The 18,108-nt window shown below is 41.5% G+C and overlaps 1 protein-coding gene across 2 annotated transcripts in view; it reads right to left on the minus strand.

Annotated features, from left to right (window-relative positions):
• Positions 1-18,108, minus strand: part of LOC100058291 (C-X-C chemokine receptor type 2) — a 38,836-nt gene that overhangs the window by 13,066 nt on the left and 7,662 nt on the right. The window contains exon 2 of one of the 2 annotated variants that reach the window (XM_070270487.1): positions 2,463-2,515. The exons of the other annotated variant lie outside the window; for it this stretch is intronic. The gene's annotated coding sequence lies outside the window, so the exon portion shown is untranslated. The remainder of the gene's footprint in view (positions 1-2,462; positions 2,516-18,108) is intronic. 2 annotated transcript variants of the gene reach the window in all.

Consider the following 18,108-nt stretch of genomic DNA (forward strand, 5'->3'; position numbering starts at 1 on the left):
GGTTTTCAACTTTTTTAAAGTTTTGACTTTTCCTCGTTTAAAACAATCTGGGTTTCTATGCTGTCTTCTAAAATTTGGAAGATCTGGCAATACTGAGCCCATGGCAAAAAATTGGCTCAAGTCTGTACAGAAAAGAGATCCTAGGAAGAGAGTGACACTCACGCCGTCATTTGATTTTCAACAAAAGTGCCAACCCAGTCAAATGGGGAAACAAAAATTTTATCAACGAAAGGGTACTGGAACAACTAGGAATGGGAAAAACATGAATCTTGACCCCACATCATACCCAAACATTTTTTTGAGATGAATCATAGGCCTAAATGTAAAAGCTAAAACTGTAAAGCTTTTAGAGGAAAACTTGGATGAATATCTTCATGACTTGGGCGGTAAGCAAAACTTTCTTAGATCAAAGAAAGCAATAACCATTAAAACTTTTTGAGAAATTAGACTTCATCAGAATTAAAAATGTCTGCTCATCAAAAAGATACCCTTACAAAACGTAATAGATTAATCTCAACCTAGAACAAAATACTTGCAAAACATATATCTGACAAAGGATTGGCATCCGGGATATACAAAGAACTCCAACAAGAATAAGAAATAATAAAAGACAATTCCCCAAAAATGGGCAAAAGATTTGAACAGACACTTCACAAAAGAAGATATACAGATGGCCAATACGTACAAGAAGAAGTGGTCAACGTCCTTGGTCATCAGGGAAATGCAAATGAGAACCACGATGGAAATACCCCTACACCATCACCAGAATGACCCAAAATAAAAAACAGTAACACCAGCGCTGGGGAGGATGTGGATTAACTGGAACCCGTGTGCACTGTTGGTGGGAATGTAAGAGGAACAACCCCTTTGGCAAAAGGTCTGGTGGTTTCTTACAAAACTAGACATACTCCTACTCTATGACCCAGCAATTCTACTCCTAAGAATATACCCAAGAGATGTGAAAATATATGTTCACGAAAATATTTGCACAAAAATATTAATAGCTTTATCCCTAAGAGCCAAAAACTAGAAACAGCCCAGGTGTCCACCCACAGAAGGATGGATAAACAAACTGTGGCGTGTTCATACAGTGGAATACTTCAGTAATACTATACTTCAGTAATAAATACTTCAGTAATAAAGAGAAATGAAATGGGCCAGCCCCATGACCTAGTGGTTAAGTTTGGTGTGTTCTACTTCAGCAGCCTGGGTTTAGATCCTGGGCGCAGACCTACACCATTCATTGGCGGCCATGCTTGGCAGCAACTCACATACAAAATGGAGGAAGATTGACACAGATTGGCTCAGGGCGAATCTTCCTCAGCTAAGAGGGGGGAAAAAAGGGAATGAACTACTGATATACTCAACAACATGGATATATCTTTAAAACGTTATGCTCAGTGAAAGAATTCTTACACAAAAGAGCACATTCTGTGTGATTCCACTTCTATGAAGTTCTAGAAGAGACAAAACTAACCGTGATGGAAAATGACAAGAACAGTGGTTACTCAGGGGGTTGGAAGCAGAGACAAACCGGGGAGCAACATGAGGGGATTTTCAGGGATGCTGGTAATCTTTCCTATATTGATGGGAATTGGGATGATACAGGAGCGTGTATTGGTCAAAACTTAGTGAATATTCACTTAAGATTTGTGCATTTCAGGGCCGGCCCTGTGGCCGAGTGGTTAAGTTCGTGCACTCCACGTCAGCAGCCCAGAGTTTTGCAGGTTTGGATCCTGGGTGCAGACATGGCACCGCTCTTCAGGCCACATTGAGGTGGCATCCCGTATGCCACAACTAGAAGGACCTGCAACTAAAATATACAACTATGTGCTGGGGGGATTTGTGGAGAAAAAGCGAAAAAAAAAAATCGGCAACAGTTGTTAGCTCAGGTGCCAATCTTAAAAAAAAAGAGAAGATTTATGCATTTCATTGCATATAAATTTCACATCAAAAGAAAAAACTATTAACAAATATTCATATCTAGTTAATGCTGTACATACTGATGTATTTAGGGAGAAGTGTACTGAGGTCTGCAATTTACTTTGAAACACATCAAAAAATAAAATGGATTAAGAATATAGGGACGGCTAGATGGATAGATAGGAGATAAAGCAAGTAAATGTTCATGGTAGAATCTAAGTAGTAAGTATACAGGCGTACACGGTAAGATTCTTTCAACGTTGCTGCATGTTTGAAGTTTTTCATGATAAAATGTTGGGGAGGGGGATCAGCTGGCACTCAGTCTTGGCTGACTCCTTTAAATAAGGTTTACACCCTCCAGTTTGCCACACTTCCTACCCCTCCTTATTGCCTCGTGCCCACACTGCTTCACTCATTTACGTTACCTGCACCCTTCGGTACAGGGATATCTTATCCTGGGCACACACGGCACATCCTACAGGTTGTTAAATAAATCTCTGGAGGAGGCAGAATAGCATTGTACCAATCCCACCACTTACCGGCTTTGTGATGTTGGGCCAATTAATTCACCTCTGTGCCTCAGTTTCCTCATCTGTAGAATGAAGTGAAATGGTGAATGCAAAGTTTCTAGTACCCAGTGGGCACCAGATAAATGTTGATTATCAATACACAGTTTAATATATTGACTTTGTAAATGTCAACAGATAGAGTGATGACTGATTTTCACAGTAAGAAACTCTATAGAGTTTGTACTCACAGGGGAAAGAACAGGAACATTATTTTCCTGGAAATTGAGCTATTTGCTTTCACTAAATTTCCTCTCACATAGAAAAAGCCGTCTTTATTCAACAAGCATTTTAATAAGCACCTCCTGCTACTACAAATGCTACTTGTACCTGTGGGCTAAGCAGAGTTGCTGCCATAGAGAAGTCAATGAGGTAACTGCAGTAGTAAACATATGCTCAAGCTCCAAGGGTGGCCAAGCTTTGGGGAAGAGGGATCGCTTGAGTTGGGCCTTGCAGGATGAATAGGAGTTTTCCAGGTAGACGTGGGGAAGGAGGGCTGTCCAGGCAGAAAGAACAACATATGCAAAGGCACTGAGCAATAAAAAAGCAATGGGATTCTCAGATTTGGCAAACAGTTTGTATTATCAGAGCCCAGGGAAGGCAGGAAATGAGACTGGAGAACGAGACGGTGGCCACTCACACCCTGTTTGTCATGCTATAGAGTTTGGGTTTTGTGCTGCTGACAAAGAGCCACTGGCACGTTTTAGGAAGGTACTTCTGCAGCGGAGCAGAGTTAGAGTGACAGGAGAGAGGCCTGAGGCAGGAAGACCAGCTAGGGACCAGGGCTCCCCTTGCTGGCAAAAACTGCCCGGGGCACTTGTTAAGCATATGATTCCAGGCCCCGCCCCAGGCCTATCAGATCAGAGTCTAGGGGAAGGGCCTGGGAATCTAGATGACTAACCAGCACCCCAGGTTTCCCAACCACCTTGGAAAACCCTGAGTCAGGAAAACAGGAGATCGCAGCTTCCATCCTCTGAGAGGAAGGAACGCCTGAACTGAGAACTCGGGGAAGGGGAGAGGCGTATTACAGCGTGACGTAGGAGAGAGAATCTACATAATGTGGGCGATGACTGCCTGGCATGGCTGTGTAGACGGCCGCACCATTTACCAAGACAGGGAATGCAGGAGAAAGGTCAGGCTCAGGGAGAGGAGACAAGGACTTCTGCTGGACCGGGATGAATCAACGCCCTGAGAGCCGGCGCTGTCTTGGCGGCGGCAAAAGTCACCGCTGGCCGAGGTCACGGAGGGAGAGACTATGGCATGAGGAGGGGGAGGGCGACAGCTCCCAAACACGCTTATTTTTTCCTCTGCTGCTCACACAGATCTGTAACTTGAATGCCTCAGGTACATCTTCCAACCACGTGGAATCAGCACAATAAATTACACGCATCAAGCTCGGAGATAGACAAGCAGAAACCTAAACACCCGCTAGGACTCCGGAACTCCAATGCCTGACAGAGCCAAGCTGCCTCCTGCCTCCCGCCTTCCATCGGGGACAGAGCCGACGGGTGACATCGGCAGGCCTCAGAGGAAATGCCGTCTCTCATGCATTTATCCCTTTGTCCTCTGGACGCTGTTTAGGGAATAAACACTTGCCCTTTAAGAATGGTCCTCCTAAAGATGGCACAAAGAATAAGCTAGTCCTCGGAAAACCTGGGTTAGAATCACATGAAGTTGGGCAACATAATCTCTCAGAGCTTCTTTTCCCTCTTGTGTAAAATATGGATAATAATAACTGCTATAAAGAACAAATGAGAGCCAGCCCTCATGGCCTAGTGGTTAAGTTTGGCACGCTCTGCTTCAGCGGCTGGGGTTCAGTTCTTGGGCGCAGAACCACACCACTCGTCTGTCAGTAGCCATGCTGTGGCAGCAGCTCACAGAGAATAGCCAGAAGAACTTACAACTGTACACAACTATGTCCTGGGGCTTTTGCAGGGTAGGGGGGAGGGGAGAAGGAAGACCGGCAGATGTTATCTTAGGGCAAATCTTCCCCTGCAAACAAACAAACAAAAAGAACACATGAGAAGATACACCTTAAAGTCTCTGTTCCGGGCTGTAAAGAGTAGAAACCCACTCCCACTAGCTCAAGTCAAAGCCGTGTTCATGGAAACGATACAACAGGCAATCTCCCCAACTCGCGAGAACAGGCAGTGAAGCACAGTTTGTCACTCAGGGATCGGAGCAGAAAGCCTGTCATTGCTCCCACCTCAGCGTTCTCTCTGGGGCCATCTGGTCTCCTGTCTCTGCTTCTCCCTGCGGGTCCACACATTCCCACATGGCAGACACTGCAGTTGTCTATCCACTACCCATTCCCCTTCCTTCCTCGATAAGAGGACTTCAGTTTGATGGGGATGGTCTGAGCCAATTACAACAATCTGTGGTCTGCCTTCCTAGCCTCCTTTCCACCCGGCAGTGGCCATGCATGTAATCTGGGCTAGTGAGGCTTAAGGAGAAGACTGCTGGGAAATCTGGGACAACTCTTGCTTTTCCAGACAAAAGCCAAAGATGCTGCCTGGTGCCACCTCTTCTTTTTCTTCTTTTTGGCTGTGATAGCCAGAGCTGCAGCAGCCATCATGGGACCATGAGGAAAAGGCCACCGGCCTCACAAAGAGCTCTTTCACCCTTGGACATCACTGAGCCCCTGAAACAACATTAGTGGACATTGCGTGTAAAATAACAAAACCAAAAAAACTTCACTTCTGGGTTTTTCAGGCACTTTGAGTGAGGTTTGTGTTCCTCGCAGCTGAGGGCACTCTTGACTAATAATATTATTGTCTAATTTAGGATTTCCCAAACTTCAATCATCCTCAAACCACCTGAGCATTTTTGCCACGTCTACTCAAGTACAGGGCTCTTCTTAGAGTTGCTTCCCTTTTGTTAACTTAAAGACCCACTTTAGCCTTTGGCTCTCACGTGTGAGTTTTATTTATTCTGATACCCATCAATATAAATATGCAAGGATTAAAATGACAACAGGTTTCCGAATTGCTGAGTACATTCGCCTGCTGGGAGGGTGGTGCACCCCAGCTCCGCAGGGAGCTTCCAGGACCCTTCCAGACACACTGTTCATCTGCTGTCCATTCGTATCCTTTACAATGTAAGTGAAAAAGAATAACAATTTTTAAAATTGAATTCAATTAAATTAAAACAGATTCACGAAGGACCACCCCAGATCATCTCGTTTCTACCACTGGAGCGCTTTGCAAAAGCAAAGCCAAAACCAGTTGTTTCTGTCTCTGATATTCCTAGTCCAGATTCCCAGGAGGGAACTTTCCTGATCAGGGTCTTCCCTGAGCCACCTGGTACCTAAGGCCACACACAGCTCCAGGAACTCAAGGGAGAGGGAGATAACTGGCAGGGCTACCACGACCTTATAAAGGATGAGGATGCTGCTGCTGCTGCTGATGATGATGATGAAATGGTCTCATTTCAAAATCAAGATTTCTGTGTGCCTGGACATGAAACATTGAGGGAATATTGGTCAATCCTTTATGTCTGTGCAGAGCAAGCTACAACGCCAGGGAAGAAATAGGAATGCCAGAGCAGCTGGTACTGCTGGTACAGCAGAAGAAGGGCACGCCTTCATACGCTCCTCAGCACGTCACTACGTCCATCTCCCAACACGGTCGATCTCGTGTTCATTCAATGGTGAATTAACATTTCAAGTCAGTAGAGGAAAGATGGGCTGTTCAACACATGGTGTCAAGAGAGTTGGAAAATTATTGGGGAAAAAGTAAGTTATATCCGTAATTCACTTTACTCTCACAAAATTCAGATGGATTGAAGACGAACATAATGATGGTACATTAATCCAACAGGCTCTCACGCAGCCGGCAGAAAAGAAAGAGGTCAGTCCATAGGTACTGACCAGGAAATGTTTAACCAATGTTCAAAGACAAAGCAGGTTGCAAGTAACATGTATAGAATGACACCATTTATGTTAAACAAGTGTGAGTGAATCTCCATGCGAACATATGAGTGTAAACGCATTAAAAGTCTGAAGGAACACACCTTCATCAGGTAACAGTCCTGATTTCTAAGGTCGTGACTAGCTTGTAATCACATATTGACCATCTAATCAAAAAGAAGCAGAAAAGGATACAATTTTAATGAAAAAAGTTAAACTACAAAGCAACAGAGAAAACTGAAGAATTTTTTAACAATTTTAATGTGACAATCTGCTTTCTCATTACTATGCCAACGACAAAAACCATAAAGGAAAAGATTGAGAAATTTGACACAAAAATGTAAAATCTCTGTATGGCAAAGCAAACCAACAACATAGCTAAAAGCCAAAGGACAAAATGGAAAAGATGTTCGCAACACGATGGAGAAAGAGCAATATTATTAAACCATGGATTATTTAGAAATAAATAAGATAATTACAAGCCTAATACAAAATGAGTCAAAGGCATAAAGAAGCACGCATACAAGACAGGCAAATGGCCTAAATTCATATTCAAATGTTCAACCTCACTAATAATTACAGATAAGCAAATGAAAATGAGATCTCATTTTTCACTTAGATTGACAGGATTAGAAAGATTTGCAATAGCCAGTTGTTGGCAAGGCTCTGGGGAAACAGGCACCTTTGCATTCTGTTGATGGAAGCTGAAATTGGTGCAGCCTGCTGGAAGGTAATTTGGAGATGGGTATGGAAATTTTAAATGTACATGCGTGCTGCCCTCCTCTAAATTTATTTTAAGAAAATAATGGTGCAGTTGTGCAAAGTTGTATGAACAAGAATGGTCATTGTATTGAAAAATTACAAACAACCTAGATCATCAAAGGGTTTTTGTTAAATGAGTGTATGCGAACTCAGAGGTGTTATGGATACCAGGCAGGTGTTGTGAAAGACAGGGCGATCTTTACATATTGACGCAAAGGATACAATGTTAAAGCGAGAAAAACAACCCACACAGTCAGCTCCTAAGGTGATCCTCTCTTGTTTAATATGTAACCCACTGGCAAGGTAGACGCCATTAACAGTTGTTATCTCCGTGGGGTAGAATTTCAAGGGAAATTTTCTACATTACTTAAATTTTTTACAGGGAGCTTTTGTTACATCTATGAGATCTAAGGTTGATAAGGATTTCATTTTGAAAAATTAAGAAGTATGCTATTTATGCTGTCCTTCAAAGGATTGCTTCACGTACTCTTTCCTCCAACAAATACTAACAGCTTATTATGTAGAAGATGGTGTCTCGGGCGGGCATTGGGGTGGACACAAAAGACAACGGGACCTGAGCTCTGGGAACCTCCCTTCGACGTCCTGACACCAAACTATCACTGGGACCGCCCCACGCCTTCCTCTGTCACTCATGCTGTCCCGTGGCCACCCCAAAGCCAATCCTGTGCCCTAGAGTCCATCTCCCCGCCATTTCCTCAGAAGCCTCACACTATTAATTATCATCTTCGCTTTCTTTATCTTCAACTTCTTCTTTCTTGCAGCCTACTTGTCGGCAATGAAAACTGCTCAAGTCTCTTCTATACTAAGGGAGGGAGGGAGGAAGGAAGGAAATAAGTCCTGGACAGAATTATTTGGGAGGAGGGAGAAGGCAGGGGACAGAAGGAGAGAAGCGGGGAGGAAGGAGCCCTCTTGAGCATATTCTCCATTCTTAGCATTCTTAAAGAAATATGTCAGCTTGACTATAATAAAAACATGACAGAGAAAGAAGTATACAAGCAGACCGTGAGACAGGCAGAGAAGGTATGCTCTCTCCCCCAGACCAAGAAGGCTGATGCAGTCCTGCGTGCCCCAGCACCTGCCTTGGGCTGCCCTCTCTTGAAGTCAGAAGCTGGATGATCTCAATGGTGGATGACTCATCTCTCTCCTATTAGTACTCAGTCCCTCCAGCCAGACTTCTAGAAAGACTTTTCCATTTGCCCTCCCTCTCCCCACCTCCTGCCTGCTCCTCAGCCCCTCAGGTTGGCCCCTGAGCCCCGCCACTCCACCACAACCATTTCTCCCATGGGCACCTCCCAGTCCCGTCTCAACTTCCCAGCAGCATTCGGCACCCCACTCTTGTGTCTGCCCTTTCTTGGTGTCTTTGGCCAGTGTTTCCTCTCCAGCCCAACCTCTCAATGTTGGGGGTCCCAACACTCAGTCCTGACATCCTTGCTCTCCTCCCAATACCCTCTTGCCTAGGCAGGCTCGCCCAAGGCAGCGTGTTAATCACTGTACAAACACCGACGACTTCTGAAAATGGGTGTTCAGTCAAGACCTCGCTGTTGGCCTCCAGGAGATATTGACCTCCTCACTATCTCCACTTGGATGTCTCAGACTTCATTCATTCATTCATTCTACTGAGCACCCACAATGTGGCAGGAACTACACTAGGCACTGGATAAAGAGTGAAGAACAGAATAGGCGTGGTTCATGCCCTTGAGCAGCTTAACTTGACATGTCAACGCCTGAGCTCATGATTTTCCCTCAAGCAACATCCTCCTCCATGTTCTCTGTCTCAATAAATGGCGGAATTTCCACACACCTGCTCAAGCCGGAAATCTAAACATTATAGCTGGCACTTCACTTTCCCATATCCCACCTGTGGGGGACACACTCTAAAGGGATTCCCCTCCAATGAGTCATAATCTCACTGGAGTTTGCCATCCCCTCCCCTTGAGGCAGAGCCAAAGTGAAGGATGTCAGCCCCATGTTTAGGTTGAGTTATATTGCAAGGGTGACGGGATGTCATGCCTGGGATTACATTAGGTTATAAGAGTCCATCCTGCAGGTTGAAGTGAGAGAGACTCTCTTGCTGGCTTTGAAGAAGTAAGCTGTCCTACTTGTTAAAAACCTTGGCGGCGGTGGGGTGGGGGGGGGGGGCGGTGCTCCAACAGCCAGAAAGAAAATGGGGACCTCAGTGCAACCACTGCAAGGAGATGAATTCTGCCAACAACCTGAGGCAGCTTGGAAGCAGATCTTTCCCCACTTGGGCCTCTGATGAAACCACAGCCCCAGTCAGCACCCAGATTGAAGTCTGGTAAGACCCTGCGCCAAGGACCCGGTCAAGCTGTGCCCACACTCCCGATCCACGGAAACTGTGAGATAATAAGTTGGTGTTATTTTAGATTGCTGATTTTGTGGTAATTTGTTCCTCAGCATAGAAAACTAATGTAGTACCTACCCAGTCCATCACCAGAACTTTTTTTTTTGAGTTCATAATAATTTACAACATTGTGAAATTTCAGTTGTATGTTATTACTTGTCTGTCACCATATAGGTGCCCCCCTACATCCCCTGTGCCCTCCCCCAAGTCCCCTTTTCCTGGTAACCACTGAAGTGCTCTCTTTGTCCCTGTGTTTGTTTATCTTCCACATATGAGTGAAATCATGCAGTGTTTGTCTTTCTCTGTCTGGCTTATTTCACTTAACATAATACCCTCAAGATCCATCCATGTTGTTGCAAGTGGGACGATTTTGTCTTTTTTTAGGGCTGAATAGTAGTATTCCATTGTGTATATACACCATATCTTCTTTATCCAATCATGGGTCAATGGGCACTTGGGTTGCTTCCATGTCTTAGCTATTGTGAATAGTGCTGCAATGAACACAGGGTTGCATGAGTCACTTTGAATTGTTGATTTTAAGTTCTTTGGATAAATACCCAGTAGTGGGATAGCTGGGTCATATGGTAGTTCTATTTTTAGTTTTTTGAGAAATCTCCATAGTGTTTTCCACAGTAGCTGCACCTGTTTGTATTCCCAACAGCAGTGTATGAGGGTTCCCTTTTCTCCACACCCTCTCCAACATTTGTTGTTTTTTGTCTTGGTGATTATAGCCTTTCTAATGGGTGTAAGGTCATATCTTAGGGTAGTTTTGATTTGCATTTCTCTCATGATTAGTGATGTTGAGTATCTTTTCATGTGCCTATTGGCCATCTGTATGTCTTCTTTGGAGAAATATCTGTTCATCTCCTCTGCCCATTTTTTGATTGGGCTGTTTGTTTTCTTATTGTTCAGTTGTGTGAGTTCTTTATCTATAATGGAGACTAATCTCTTGCCAGATAAATGATTTGCAATTACTTTCTCCCAGTTGGTGGGTTGTCTTTTTGTTGTGATTTTGGATTCCTTTGCCTTGCAGAAGCTCCTTAATCAGATGAAGTCCCATTTGTTTATTTTTTCTTTTATTCCCTTTGTCTGAGAAGACATGGTATTCAATAAGATCCTTTGAAGATCAGTGTCAAAGAGTGTACTACTTATATTTTCTTCCAGAAGTTTTATGGTTTCAGGTCTTACCTTCTAGTCTTTGATCCATCTTGAGTTTATTTTTGTGTATGGTGTAAGATAATGGTCTACTTTCATCTTTTTGTGTGTGGCTGCCCAGTTTTCCCAACACCATTTATCGAAGAGACTGTCTTTTCTCCATTGCATGTTCTTGGCTCCTTTGTTGAAGATTAGCTGTCCATAGATGTGTGGGTTTCTTTCTGGGCTTTCAATTCTGTTCCTTTGATCTGTATGCCTGTCTTTGTACCAGTACCATGCTGTTTTGATTACTGTAGCTTTGTAGTACATTCTGAAGTGAGGCATTGTGATGCCTCCAGCTTTGTTCTTCTTTCTTACGATCGCCCTAGCTATTCAGGGTCTTTTGTTGCCCCGTATGAATTTTAGGATTCTTTGTTCTACTTCTGTGAAGGATGTCATTGGGATTCTGATTGGCATTGCACTGAATGTGTAGATTGATTTGGGTAGTATGGACATTTTAACTATGTTTATTCTTCCGATCTATGTGCATGGAATATCTTTCCATTTCTGTCTGTCATGATCTATTCCTTTCAATAAGGTCCTATAGTTTTCATTGTATAGGTCTTTCACCTCCTTGGTTAAATTTATTCCTAGGTATTTTATTCTTTTTGCTGCAATTGTAAATGGGATTATGTTCTTGAGTTCTCTTTCTGCTAGTTAGTTATTGTAGTATGGAAATTCAACTGATTCTTGTAAGTTGATTTTGTACCCTGCAACTTTACTGTAGTTGTTGATTATTTCTAGTAGTCTTCCAATGGATTCTTTAGGGTTCTCTATATATAAGATCATGTCAGGGCCAGCCCAGTGGCATAGTGGTTAAGTTTACTTAGTGGACTTAAGTGGTTAAGAGCTCCTCTTCTCAGGACCGGGGTTTGCTGGTTCGGATCCTGGGCACGGATCTACACACTCCTTATATATGACAGGCATCCCACATATAAAATAGAGGAAGATGGGTGCAGATGTTAGCTCAGGACCAATCTTCCTCAGCAACAGAAAAAAAAAAAAGAGGAGGATTGACAGCAGATGTGAGCTCAGGGCTAATCTTCCTCAAGGCAAAAAAAAAGATTATGTGATCTGCAAAAAAGCAGAGTTTCACTTTTTCATTTCCTATTTGGATTCATTTTTCTTGCCTAATTGCTCTGGGCAAAACCTCCAGTACAATGTTGAATAAGAGTGGTGACAGTGGCACCCTTGTCTTGTTCCTGTTCTCAGAGGGATGGCTTTCAGTTTTTCCCCATTGACTATAACGTTGGCTGTGGGTTTGTTCTATATGGCCTTTCTCACATTGAGGTAATTTCCTTCTATCCCCATTTTGTTAAGAGTTCTTATCACAAATGGCTGTTGGATCTTGTCAAATGCTTTCTCTGTCTCTAGTGAGATGATCATGCAGTTTTTATTCCTCATTTTGTTAATGTGGCATCACCAGAATGTTTTGACTGCCTCACTGGAATAATTTTTGAAATCATCCAGTTCTCTCCATCTCCACAACTCCACCCAGAGCAAACTATCATCCTCTCCCACCCAGACAAAGAGCATAGCCCTCTGATCTCCCCAGTCGCATTTGCCCCTCCCGGCAGAACTGGGCCAAGACATGAGAGCACTCCTGGCAAGCGAGGAATTTGGCATGCCTTCAACCCAACATTTACTCTACAGAGATGAGAAATTGGTTATCAATAAAAGTAGTGTGCCTCACTTTTTAATGCCAAAATAAGAGGTTCAATACATGTGATCTTCCAAAACAGATAACTTTTGGGGAGGCACATTAAACCACGTAAAATTTAAATAATGAAATAAATCATCGATTTCCTGTAAATAGCACCACCCAACCCATTACTCATATTCAGACTTTCAGCTGACTCCACGTAATGACAGCTCTTGGCTGACTCATCTCAGGTTTGGAGGTACAGCTTGCGTGTGTCTATCACAAGTTTTATTTAATTTTGATGAAGAACAGTTTATTTTTTCTTTGGTTGCTTGTGCTTTTGGTGTCAAGTCTAAGAATCCATTGCCAAATCTGAGGTCATCAAGATTTTACACCTAAGTTTTCTTCTAATAGTTTTATAGTGTCGGCATTTATATTCGGGTTGCTGAGCCAGCTGGAATTAATTTTTGTATCTGGAAGGAGGTAAGGGTACAGCTTCATTCTTCTGCATGTGGTTATCCAATTGTCCCAGCACGATTTGTTAAAGAGAGACTCTTCTTTCCCCCGTTGAATGGGCTTGGCACCCTCATCAAAGGTCAATTGGCCGTAGATACTGGGTTTATTGCTGGACTCTCAATTCTATTACATTGGTGTATGCCTCTCTGTCTTTATGCCAGCACCACACTGTTTTGATTGCTGTAGCTTTGTAGTAAGTTTTGAACCTAGAGAGTGTGAGTTCTCCAATTTTGTTTTCCTTTTTAAATATTACTTTGGCTATTGTGGGCCCCTTGCAGTTCCCTATAAACTTGAGAATTGGCTTTTCCATTTCTGCAAAAAAGGCCACTGGAATTGTGACAGGGATTGCACTCAATCTGTAGATTCCTTTGGGGAATATAGCCATCTTAACAATATTGTTTTCCAATTCATGAACATGGACTGCCTTTCCATTGATTTAGGTCGTCTTTAATTTCTTTTAGCAGTGTTTTATAGATTTTAGCGTACAAATTTTTCAGCTCTTTGGTTATACTTATTTCTAGGTAATTTATTTTTTAGATGCTATTGTAAGTAGAATTGTTCTCTTAATTTCCTTTGCAGACTGCTCATTGCTGGTGTATAGAAACATAACTGGTTTTTGTGTATTAATCTTACACCCTAAAACTTTGCTGAATTCATTTATTAGCTCTAGTAGGCTTTTTTGGTGCAGATTCTATGGGATTTTTAAAAATATAGAATCATGTCATCTGCAAATAGAGATAGTTTCATTCTCATTTTCCAATTTGGATGCTTTTACTTATTTTTATTGCCTAATCGCTCTGGCTAGGACTCCCAGCACAATGCTGAATAGAAGTGGTGAAACCAAACATCTTTTTCTTGTTCCTTATCTGAGGGGCAAAGCTTTTAGTCTTTCACCACTGAGTATGATGTTAGTTGCGGGGTTTTTTTGTGAATGTGCATTATCATTGTAAGGAAGTTCCCTTTTATTCCAAATTTTCTGAATATTTTTATCATGAAAAGGAGTTGAATTTTGTCAAATGCCCTTTGTGCACCTTTTCCTTCATTCTATTAATGTGGTGTATTACATTGATTGATTTTCTTAGTTGAACCACTCTGCATTCCTGGGATAAATGCCACTTGATCATGATATATAATCCTTTTAATATATTGTTGGGTTTGGTTTGCTAGTATTTTGTTGAGGATTTTTCTATCCATATTCATAAAAGATACTGGTCTGTAGTTTGCTTTGCTTGTGTTATCTTTGTCTGGCTTTGATGTCAGGGCGATGCTGGCTTCACAGAATGTGTTAGGAAGTTTTCCTTCCTCTATTTTTACTTGGAAGAGTTTAAGTGGGGTTGGTAATAATTCTTCTGTAAATGTTTGGCAGAATTCACTAGTGTAGCCATCTGGTCCTGGACTTTTCTTTCTTGGAAGGTTTTTGACTACTGATTCAATATCTTCACTTTTTTAAAATCTGTTGATATTTTCTATTTCTTCTTGAGTGAGTTTTGGTAATTTGTGTGTTTCTAAGAATTTGTTCACTTCATTTGTATTATCTAATTTGTTGGCATACAATTGTTAATAATATTTTCTTATAATCCTTTTTTATTTTTTAAGATAGGCACCTGAGCTAACATCTCTTGCCAATCTTCTTTTTTTTTTTTCCTTCTTCTCCCCAAAGCCCCCCCAGTACATAGTTGTATATTCTAGTTGTAGGTCCTTCTGGCTCTGCTATGTGGGACTGTCTCAGCATGGCTTGATGAGCGGTGCTAGGTTCGAGCCCACAATCCAACCAGCAAAACCCTGAGCCACTGAAGCAGAGCACATGAACTTAATCACTCAGACATGGGGCCAGCCTCTCTTATAATCCTTTTAATTTCTTTAAGGTCCCCCATTTTAATTTCTGATTTTAGTTATTTGTATCTTCTCTCTTCTTTTTCTTAGTCAGTCGAGCTAGAAGTTTGTCAATTTTGTTGATCTTTTCATAGAAAAGAACAATTCTTTTGGCTTCATTGGTTCTCTCTAATGTCTTTCTGTTCTCTATTTCATTTGCCAATGCTCTAAACTTTCTCATTTCCTTCCCTTTGCCAGCTTTGGATTTAGTTCACTCTTCTTTTTCTAGTTCCCAAAGGTATAAAGTTAAGGTGTTGATTTGAGACCTTTCTGCTTTTTTAATGGAGGCATTTGCCACTATAAAGTTCCCTCCAAGCACTGCTTTCACTGCATCCCATAAGTTTTGGTATATTGTATTTTCATTTCCTTTCTTCTCAAAGTATTTTCTAAGTTCCCTAGTGATTTCTTCTTTGATGTATTCATTGTTAAAGAGTGTGTTGTTCAATTTCCATGCATTCATGAATTTTCCAGTTTTCCTCTGTTACTGATTTCTAGCTTCATTCTCTAGTGGTTGGAGGAAATATTTTGTACGATTTCAATCTTTTAGAATGTATTGAGATTTTTCTATGGCCTAACATATGCTTATCCTAGAGAATGTTCCACGTACACTTGAGAAGAATGTATGTTTTGCTGTTGTTGGGTGGGGTGTTCTATATATGCGTGTTAGGTTTAGTTGGTTAATAGTGTTCTTCAAGTTCTCTACTTCCTTATTGATCTGCTGCTGTCTAGATGTTCAATTCACTATTGAAAGTGGGATTTTGATGTCCAACTCCAACTATTATTGTAGACCGTCTATTTCTCCCTTCAGTTCTGTCAGTATTTGCTTCATATACTTTGGGGCTCTGTTGTTTGGTGTGTATATATTCATAATTGTTATATCTTCTTAATGAATTGACCCTTTTATAAGTATATAATGTCGTTCTTTATCTCTTGTAACAACTTTTAACTAAAATCTATTTTTACTGATGTCAATATAGCCACCTCAGCTCTCTTTTGGTTACCATTTTCATAGAATATCTTTTTCCTTTTTTTTTTTTTTTGAGGTAGATTAGCCCTGAGCTAACATCTGCCACCAAGCCTCCTCTTTTTGCTGAGGAAGACTGGTCCTGAGCTAACATCCATGCCCATCTACCTCTATTTTATGTGGGACACCTGCCACAGCATGGCTTGACAAGCGGTGCGTAGGTCCACACCTGGGACCCAAACCAGCAATCCCTGGGCCACTGAAGCGGAACATGCACACTTAACCACTGTACCACTGGGCCAGCCCCTCTTTTTCCATTCTTTCAACCTATTTGTGCCTTTGGGTCTAAAATGAGTCCCTTGTTTTTTTATTCATTAGGCAAATTTCTGTCTTTTAATAAAATACATTTAATGCATTTACATGTAAAATCATTACTGATAATGAAGGACTTACTTCTACCATTGTGTTGTTTTCTATATAGCATATCTTTTTTGTTCTTTATTTCCTTGAATACTACCTAATTTTGTGTTTGATTGATTTTTCTAGTGTACATTGTGATCCCTTCTTCATTTCCTTTTCCATATACTTTTTAGTTATTATCTCAGTAGTTACCCTGGGGATTACAATTGACATCTTAAATTTATAAAAACCTAGTTTGAATTGATTCCAACGTACTTCAATAGCATATATTAACTCTGCTCCTATCCAGCTCCATCCCCCTTTTATCTTGTTATTGTCACAAATTACATCTATATACATTGTGTGACCACTAACATAGATTTATAATTATTGTTCTACACATTTAGCTTTTAAATTATATAGGAAATAAAAAGAGTCACATTCAAAAATACAATAATACTAGCTTTTACATTTATCTATGTAGTTATTTTTACCAGTGATCTTTATTTCTTTGTAATACTTCAAGTTATCATCTAGCTTCCTTTCATTTCAGTCTGAAGGACTCTTGTTAGCATTTCTTGTGGGGTAGGTCTGCTAGGAATGAACTCCAATAGTTTTTGTTTATCTTGGAATGTCTTAATTTTTCCTTTACTTTTGAAGGATAGTTTTGCTGGATATGGAATTCTTGGTTGATAGTTTTTTCTTTCAGCACTTTAGAGATATCATCCCACTGCCTTCTGGTCTCTATGGTTTCTGATAAGAAATCTGCTGTTAATCTTATTGAGGATCCCTTATAAATGACAAGCCATGTCTCTCTTGCTGCTTTCAAAAGTTTCTTTGTGGGGGCCGGCTCCGTGGCCGAGTGGTTAAGTTCATGTGCTCTGCTGCGGCAGCCCAGGGTTCGGATCCTGGGTGCAGACATGGCACTGCTCATCAGGCCACATTGAGGCGGTGTCCCACATCCCACAACTAGAAGGACCTGCAACTAAGATATACAACTATGTACAGGGTGGGGTTTGGGGAGATAAAGCAGAAAAAATAAAAAAGATTGGCAACAGTTGTTAGCCCAGGTGCCAATCTTAAAAAGAAAAGAGTTTCCTTGTCTTTAGCTTTCAACAGTTTGATTATAATGTATTTCAGTGTGGATCTCTGAGTTATCCTGCTTTGAGATCACTAGATGTGTATATTCATGTCTTTCATCAAATTTGGGAAGTTTGTGGCCATTATTTCTTCAAATGTTTTTTTCTGGCCCTTTCTCTCTTTTCTTCTGGAACTCCCATAACATGCATCTTGATACACTTGATGGTGCCCCATATTCCCTTAGACTCTGCTCATTTCTCTTCATTCTTTTGCTTTCTGCTCCTCAAACTAGGTCATTTTAATTTACCCTATCTTCAAGTTCACTGATTATTTATTCTGTCTACTCAAATCTGCTGATGAACCTCTTTTGTACTTTTCAAGTCAAGAATTTCTATTTGGTTCCTATTTATAATTTTTATCTCTTTATTTATGTATTTATTTATGTATTTATTTATTTATTTAGCAAGATTAGCCCTGAGCTAACAACTGCTGCCAATCCTCCTCTTTTTGCTGAGGAAGACTGGCCCTGAGCTAACATCCATGCCCATCTTCCTCTACTTTATATGTGGGATGCCTACCACAGCATGGTTTGCCAAGTGGTGCTGTGTCCACACCCAGGATCTGAACCAGTGAACCCCAGGCCGCTGAAGCAGAATGTGCGCACTTAACCACTGTGCCACTGGGCTGGCCTCCAATTTTTTTTTTAAGATTTTATTTTTTTTTTCCTTTTTCTCCCCAAAGCCCCCCAGCACACAGTTGCATATTCTTCGCTGTGGGTCCTTCTAGTTGTGGTATGTGGGACGCTGCCTCAGCGTGGTTTGATGAGCAGCGCCATGTCCGCACCCAGGATTCAAACCAACGAAACACTGGGCCTCCTGCAGTGGAGTGCGTGAACCCAAC

The sequence above is a fragment of the Equus caballus genome, chromosome 6 (assembly GCF_041296265.1).
Source record: "Equus caballus isolate H_3958 breed thoroughbred chromosome 6, TB-T2T, whole genome shotgun sequence".
Classification (NCBI taxonomy): domain Eukaryota; kingdom Metazoa; phylum Chordata; class Mammalia; order Perissodactyla; family Equidae; genus Equus; species Equus caballus.